Source organism: Aedes aegypti, chromosome 2, assembly GCF_002204515.2.
Source record: "Aedes aegypti strain LVP_AGWG chromosome 2, AaegL5.0 Primary Assembly, whole genome shotgun sequence".
Classification (NCBI taxonomy): Eukaryota; Metazoa; Arthropoda; class Insecta; order Diptera; family Culicidae; genus Aedes; species Aedes aegypti.
In genome coordinates this window covers 30,188,255-30,197,467 of record NC_035108.1, presented here as the reverse complement: position 1 = coordinate 30,197,467, position 9,213 = coordinate 30,188,255, and positions in this window count along the sequence as shown.

Below are 9,213 nucleotides of genomic sequence, written 5' to 3'. Positions count from 1 at the left end.
GATTTCTCTTGGTATGATTCCTGAGATTTCCTCACTAGAATTTGGAGATTCCACAGAAAATACATTTAGGGATTCTTCAAGAAATAGCTTCATAAATTCCTGAAGAGATTCCTCAAGAGTTTCCTTCAGGAATCACTACATGAATTATTGTAATGATTTTTCCAGGTATTCCTTCAGTGATTCCCTTTGAAATTTCTCCACAGATTAGTTCTAGGCCTCCAAATAATCATCGAAGAATTCCTTTATAAATTCCAACAGAGATTCACCCATGAATTACTCCAGGGATTTCATAAAAAAAAAATAGGAAGTCCTTCAGGGTTTGAACCACGATTTTTTTTGTTTTTAATATTCGTCTAGGGAATTCTTTTCAGAAGAAGCCTTTTGAAAAATCCGTGCATAAGTTCCTGAAGTGATTCCTAGAGCCATCTCTGGAGGAACCTATTGAAAAAAATGGAGTAATCTTAAGAGGAATCCCCGGTGATATTCCTGAAAAAAGTCCTAATGAAATTCGTGCAAGATCCTTTAAGTGATTCCCGAGGAAATCTCTTGAGGAATTCCTGTCGAAATCACTAGAACATACATTATGCTTTTTGGCTACGCAGTCTTTAGTATATCAATGGCTATATTATAATAAAAACTGCGTAGACGAAAGGCATATTTCATATAATATACATTCGATTCTTTACCAGCTCATCCCCGGAACAATTTGTAGAGGAATCCATTAGAAATTTTCTATAGCAATCCTTGGAGGAATTCCTGAAGAAGAAGCTGCAGAAATTTCTGTAGAGATTTTCCTAAGGTAATCCCTGAAGGCGTCTCTGGAGGAACTCCTGCAGGAAGGATAATCGAAGCTAGTTACTGAAGAACAGGGCGATAAAAATTTTAAAAATGTTTGAAAATCCAATCTCTCATATGCTCTCTACCATCCTAACCATAAAAATAGTGTTTTGTGAAATTTTCAACTTTCTTTCTTCTTCTTCTTCTTTCTGGCGTTACGTCCCAACTGGGACAAAGCCTGCTTCTCAGATCAGTGTTCTTATGAGCACTTCCACAGTTATTAACTGAGAGCTTTCTTTGCCGACTGACCATTTTAAAAAAAAAAAAAAAAAAGACACGGACACCATCTTCAGCCATTTAGCTGCACAGACTGTAACTTAACACTAGACAACGGACAAGCATGCTCCAGTGGCACAGCCGCGAAACATTTCTGACGAAAAGTTTCAATGGCTGAAGCGGGAATCGAACCCACACCTCATGACACGATGCGCTCACTGCCTGACGACACTAACCACTCGGCCACGAAGTCCACATGTGTATATCGTGTGGCAGGTACGATGACCCAGTAAACACAAACTCGTATACGATAGCGCATAAGAGTACAAATGTGGAGGCGATATACGTACATGCGCCATAAAGCTGCATGCAAGATGTACGTATATCGCCTCCACATTTGCACTCCTATATCCCATCAAATACGATGGTGTGTTAACTGGGGATACTCTATGCCCTGAGAATCGAGAAAATTTTCTTTACGAAAAGATCCTTGACCAGCAGGATTCGAACCCACGACCCTCAGCATGTTCATGCTGAATAGCTGCGCATTTACCGCTACGACTATATGGGCCCCTTTTAGCTTTCTAGGTGGTGATTTAAAGGTGGCCCAAAGGTAATGTAGGTTTGTATGGAAATTACTCTGGACAAATTTTGAGAAATGCTCCAAATACGCTAGTAGGTACTGTAATGTAAGTAGAAACTTATCATCCCATATTGTGAACTCATTCTTCAAATCTTAATGAAGGATGTTGCTGAAGAAACAAATCCATTTTGATCTTATTTTGTTGGGGATATTTGGACATGTTTGCACGGCTATAATCCCATATTAAGCTAAATAATAGCGAACAAACTCATGAATATCTCTTCTGCTATCCGTCGGATTGAATTTCTCTCTTCAGCAAATTACTTTATTATGATTTGAAGAATGAGTTTTTACTATAGGACAATAAGTTTGTACTTACAGAGTTCTGTTTGATCCTTCGACCTTGACGCTTGCTCCTGGGCAGTGCGTCAAGAAAGCCCGAACAGTTTTTTTTTTATTCTTTTTGGGTCGCGCGCTTATTTTTTTTCCTGAGTGCTTTTTTATAGCCGAGCAAACGAGTGAAGCCGAAAGTGGTTTGTGGCTGCTCAGTCAAGGATAACGGATCAATTGGTGACCTCGTTTCATGCTACTATTTCTAATCTATAAAATATGTATGACTGCACATTCAATCGTTACAATGGTGGGATGTAAATATGATTTTTCAACAAACTATGGATGGTTCGTCACTGTGAGTGTCGACACAAACTCTGATTCATGATTTATTTATGTTTAACATTTTTTTTTTTTCAGAACACCTCTTATATACCTTTAATTTTGTAATTAAAAAAAACTTTGAATGGTTCGACAGTACAAGGGTAGACTTGCGAAAGGTTCACTTTATTCAACAAACTTTGGATGGTTCGCCACTGTAAGTGTCGGCATAAGAATAAGAGTGTTCTATGATGTCCCAACCAATCGAGTTTTTTGTTTCTTTTCAAATGAGTAAAATATAATAACACATGCTTTCGTCCTGACAGCTGTAGGAATGTTACATTTAGGTATTTGTTCAACAAACTTTGAATGGTTCGTCACCTCAAGTGTCGGCATAATTTTCCTCTACATAGAAATTTTTCATATCAAATGAAAATATTATATTTACGTATAAGCATGTATATATCGCACAAATCATTATTTATCATGGTCTAATCGCTTATCAAAGTGAATCCTATGACCCAACGATCCTCCCCATTAACAAACATCCCTCCCAGTAACCTTTGTGGAGATGCAGAGGCAAACACGGTCTCCAAAAAGCAAAGGTTACACACTAACATTCCTTCCCCCAATCCCACCTGACTGCAAGGACGTGGCCGGCGCCGTTATTGACCCTGTATAAATAGAGGCACTGAATTATGCACACTGAAGAAGATTATGGCCAATCCCAGCCGAACTTCTAGTTGATTCTTTGTGCATTTTCACTGAATTCGGTCAATTACGGAATAGCAACCATTGATATGTGTAGTCAGTCTAAGCTAAGCTAAGCTAAGCTAGGATAATAAGTTTGTACTTACATTACGGTACTATCGTGTTTGGAACATTTCTCAAAATTTCTCCATAGTAGTTTCAATATAAACCTACATTGGGCGGTATGAATAAAAAGCTTTGAACTTTACAACATGTAGCATCTACTCAAAAACAAAATCCACTTGGTATGAATAAAAAACCTTTCGAACATGTAGTACCTACTACTTTCGAACACGAGCAGTGACTGATGCTATGAATATTACTACATTCCCGCAATACATCGCGTAATCGAACAAGGACACTAATTCATGTAAATTATGTAATTTAACACGATTTGAAGTATAAATTTTCGACAAATCTAGCATTCCCTTTATGTGCATGTGATGTTTATGATGATGATCACAAAGATTTTTCTGATTTTTAGCTAAAAATCTGTGGCCTATAAAGAGATCTTAAGATTACAGCAACATAAAATTATGAAATTACTAGACTATTTTGGATTCCAGTAATGAGAATCTGATGTAAAATCTGAAAATCTCTGAAATACCTTCTTAAAGATACCAAAATAATTTCAAAAGATCAATAATCGAATCAGATTGCGGATTTTGAATATTGCCATAAGAATCCCAGTAAGCCTTACATAGTTCCAAAATTATTATGTATAACAAATCTAGAATGTATCGGAATCCCAGGATTTCACAAAAAAAAATCAGAAATTCTAAAGGAAATCCGGGAATCTTGGATGTCACAATCGTCACATAAAGTTTAGAATTACTTCATAAATACCTGAATTGCCAAAATTCAAAATTTCTACGGTAATCATACCGGAATCTCAAAACTCTTATTGGAATCTCAGTTTTTTTCACGGAAATCTCAAAATTATATCATCCGAATTTTCACGTTTTCGTAACGAATTAACAAAATTAGAATGAAAATGGCCCGATTACAAAAATGTCTGCCATACAACATGGCTGGCTATTTTTTTTTTTTTTTTTTCAAAATATCAAAGCTGACATTATTGTCCATGATTTTTACTCACATTATTCCATTCAATTCAACAATCTCAACTAGAACGTTAAGAAAATTCAGAGTGCAGCGTAAAATCAACAAATTCATGCATATAAAGGTGTGTCACTTATTCACTTGACAAATCATGTGAAAATATGAATATCACTACATTCCCGCAATGCATCGAGTAATCGATCATGAACACAAATGCTTGTAGGTTATGTAACTTTACACGATTTTAAGTGTAAATTTGCGATAACCATTCCATTTATGTGCATGTGAATTTTATAATAATTTGATAACAAAGATTTTTCTGGGATAAATATGAGATTCTTAGTATTTCTGTTGTATTCTCGTTATTTCGGTAGGTTTCCTGGTAGTATACCTGGAATTTTTAGAAATAAAAGTAAATTCACCCAATAGTGATTGAATTAAGGATTTTCTTTTATATTTTTACATTCACATATTCAAATATTTATACTATGATTGAAGTTTTCCTCTGGAATCCCATCGGAACAGGAAATCAAAGGGATCCAAAGTTTACAAGAATTTCAAAGACCAGAGTTTGCAGGAATCTCATTGAAATCTCAAAGATTCTTATAGAAATACCGTCTTGAAGAAACCCGAATAATTTCAAAGGATTAAAAGCCAGATTAAATACCGGATCAAATATTCCCAATGGAATTCCAGAATGGCTACCACATCTCTCAAAACAAATCAAAATTCAATACCGGAATCTCAAAAATCTTTCCGAAATATCAAAATTCCTACGGAAATCTCAAAATACCTTTCGAAATATCAAAGTTAACATTGTTTTCCCGTAATATTTACTCAAATTTTAATTATTCCATTCATTTAAACAATCTCAAAGCATGAGTAGCAACCTCTGAAGCTAATTACCAGTAGCTTTGTAGTCGGGGATGAACCAGCCTCGGGCTGAATTTCCCCATAATAAAGAGCCAATTAATTATTAGCTTTGTAGTAAATGCTACCTTTGTTCATAGCAACGCGTTGTTTGTAGTAAGTTCGAAAGGTGTAGAAAGAGAAATGACACAAACATGTGCCACTCGTGTTCCACATAAAGCTTTTACTGCCGATAATGTAGTAAACTCAACTTTACTACATTTTATTCATACCGCACATTGTGTTGGGTCACTTCTAAATCACCACCTAGAAAGCTGAAAATATCACAGAACACTATTTTTATGGTAAGGATGGTAAAAAGCATATGGGAGATTGGATTTTCAAAAATTTTTAAATTTTGAACCACCCTACTGAAGAACTCCTGAAGGAATCTCTGGAAGTATCCCTGGGGAATCCTTGGAGGTATCCCAGGAAGAATCAGTGTAGATATTTTGCTGGAGAAATCCCTAGAGAGCTCCCTGTGAAGATTATTCCGAAGAACTCCCTGGAATTATCCTTGGAGATATCCATGGAGAAATTTCTGTAGAAATCATAGGTGAAATTTCTGAAGGAATCCATGAAGATTTTTTCCAAAAGAATTTAATATGGAGATTTTACTGGAGGAATTTTTGTTGACATTTTCCTTATGTAATCTCTTAGGAAATTGTTCGAATTATTGCTGAGGAAATTTCTGCAGCAATTCATAGGAGAATCTGTGGAAAAATTCCAAGATAGACTCTTGAAGGAATTCCAGGATGGTTTTTGGAGGCCCAGAACGAATGTATCGAGAAATCCATGAGAAAACCCTGAAGAATACCTGTAGGATTATCTGGACAGATTCTTGGAGTAAGTCATGTAGTGATATTCGTGGTTCTAGCTCTGGTAGAATTGCTGGATGAAATTCTAGAGAATTCCCTTGAGGAGTTCGTGAGTTGTAACACATGAAATCCCTAGAGGAATCTATAGTAAAACCTCTGGAGTGAGTCGTGGAAAAATCTTCGCAATATTACCTGGATGAATCAAGAGCACTACTAGGGGATATCTTTGTATGTATGTCGTGGGGCATATTATACTGATGCTGGGGCATATTGTTCCGGCTCTTTTTGAAGAGCGAGATTAAGATGGTTGTAATAAAGTTGTTATTTTCAATTTATTAAGTAGGTTTTGAGGAAGAGCTTACATATCTTAAACAACTAGTAAGATAATGGTCCAACTGATGTGGTTTTTCCATTAGATATAATGTTTTGGGCAGAGATACATCCATTTTTTCTTAAGATGGGCATATTATGTCAGGTTCCCCTTCATTTTGTCTTATGAAAGGTGGAACGCTTATTATAGTACGATCGTATTTTGTATCGACATAGTCACTTATGACGTAAAAGTTATAGTGACGACTTCCTTCGGGGAAGTAAAGCCGTTGGTCCCGAGATGAACTAGCCCAGGGCTAAAAATCTCGTTAATAAAGATAAAAAAAAGGAGAACAGAGTTCAGCGGTGGTTAGGTGAGATTATTCCATATTATATTGTTTCATTCATATTGTTTCATTCATAATACATTTACAGTTTCATTGTAAAATACTGATAAGCTAAATCAGCTAGAAAGTCAAACATTTTCAAATTCAACTTCGTGAATTGGACTCAAATGAATCATAATGAAGAGAGTGAAATTTCCATCTCCTTATCAGTAACATATTGTGAAATTTACAACTCCTTATCAGTAACATATTGTGGATTTAGTAGTGATTCTTTGGTTAGTATCCCAGATGTAATTTAGAAGTGCCTTAATTCTATTCTATCTGGCGTTACGTCCCAACTGGGACAGAGCCTGCTTCTCAGATTAGTGTTCTTATGAGCACTTCCACAGAGCTTTCTTTGACGATTGACCATTTTTGCATTCGTATATCGTGTGGCAGGTACGAAGATGCTCTATGCCCTGGGAATCGAGAAAATTTCCTTTACGAAAAGATCCTCGACCAGCGGGATTCGAACCCACGACCCTCAGCATGGTCATGCTGAATAGCTGCGCGTTTACCGCTACGGCTATCTGGACCCATTCTTGTTTATATATCCATTTGGGGTACCTCTTGGTCCTGCCAGGATGCTTCCAGAATTTTTTCAGTATATTTTCAGAATCCTTCGGGAATGCACTCAGAATCTTTTCAGGATACTTCTAGAATGCATCCAGATAATTTTCAGAACATTTTCTGGATGCTTCAAAAATCCTTTCAGAATACTACCAGACATCTTCCAGAATAAGTATATGCAAATCCGAATTGAGTACCATACCATTTAATTCCACTAGAGTTTGTTTCCTTTGACAGATACGCGTATTTCGACCACAACTGTAAGGGCGTCTTCAGTGTCGTGTACTCGGATTAGACAAATGTTGTTTGCTTTTTACTAGTATATACCAGATTAGCTGGTATGTCTGAAACAGTTCGAATTAAATGGTACAACACCGAACTTGATAAAATTTCATAAATTTACAGGAAAATACGTTGGATCATAAATGATCTTATTTTGTGTATTTTTAATTCGAAAAGGAAAGCTTTCTAGAAAACAGGGTTCTTATATTACATTTCAAGAAATCATGGAGGTGTGCTTTTAATCCCAAATCATCTTCTAACCTCCACTCAAACACCCACTAAACCTCCATTTACGGTGATAGAAATATAGAGAACAAAATCCCAGCGCATTCGGAAGAATCATATAGAAAATAACGATGTCCCCACGAGGAACCGGAAGCAATCCCCTATCCATTCCCTATGCCAGTTAACTTCTCTTGGTTTTTAAAGGAAACCTACATCAACGCCACAACGAGAAGTAGAACAGAACATTCGTCGTCGTCGTCGTCGTCCTTGCCCTAAATCAACCAAACCCAACGGAAACCACTTCCACCGCATGGCATGGTCTTGTTATTGATTGTTTTGGGATCGAAAATCATAACCATTATCATCAGAGGGCTTTGGTTTCGTGCAGCTTCCGACTCTTTCCGTAAGGACGACTACTATGGTATAAGGATAATGGCGAACACCCTAAAAGGAACACCTCCACCATAACAGCCAACACTACACTGGGAGGCGTGGAGAGCTATTGTTGAAGGTACCCGATTAGAAGGGCAAAACAGAATTATAACAACTGGTTTTATTTTTTTTTTTTCAAACAAAATGTTACAGGGTGTATTATAAAAAACTGATGATAAAACGACTTTGGAAAACCTGATCGAGATGAACTCAGATCTCTGACATGTCTCCCACTCCGATCTGATATGTCTACAAGATGTCGGATCCGAGTCGGGTTGATTTGTTCTCGATTTCGGACCAGGTTGACATCGGATAAAAGTCAGGTGTAAGTGATAAAATTCAGTTGGGACGATGTCGAGTCAATGTAATTCGAGAATCCATCCACAGGAGTCGTGATGTATTGGAAGAAAAAGACACCGACACCGTCTTCAGCCATTTAGCTGCACAAACTGTAACTTAACACTAGACAACGGACAAGCATGCTCCAATGGTACAGCCGAAAAACATCCCTGACGAACAGTTTCAATGACTGCGGGAATCGAACCCACACCCCATGACACGATCTGATCAACTGCTTGACGACACTAACCGTAAGGCCACGAAGTCCACAATATTAAATTATAACTTATTTTGTTATAATTATGATATTATGATTGAAAGTTTACAGAACACGTTTTTAGGCATATCTGATTGATACAAACATTGATTTACAGATCAAAAGTTGTTGCAATTGTGTTTTTGGATTGTACCTGGGAGGGAGGCACCGATACTACACCCGAAATATAGAACAAAGTTTGTTTGAACTGCAAGATAACTCCAGCTTGCCAACAACAATCAAGGCAGGCTTGGGGAAAATCGCTAGTTTTCTTTTGTTGTGTACTTTCGATCTTTCCTGACAAACATGGAATAAGGGCCACAGTTTTCTATGCACCAAATATTAATTTTCATTGGAAAATGTAAAACCATGCGTTTTTCAATACTTTATATTCAATCAATTGAAAGGTGCTCACGTGACATTACTTGCATTATGTGCATGAATTGATTTTCATTCAATTTTTGTCACTTAGAAGAAGAAGACACTACACGTTAATGCTTCCAGTGGGCTATTTGCCCTTTGAAGGAAGCACCACACTAGACAACGGACTAGCATACAACGCCCAGTGGCACAGTCGGAAAACATTCC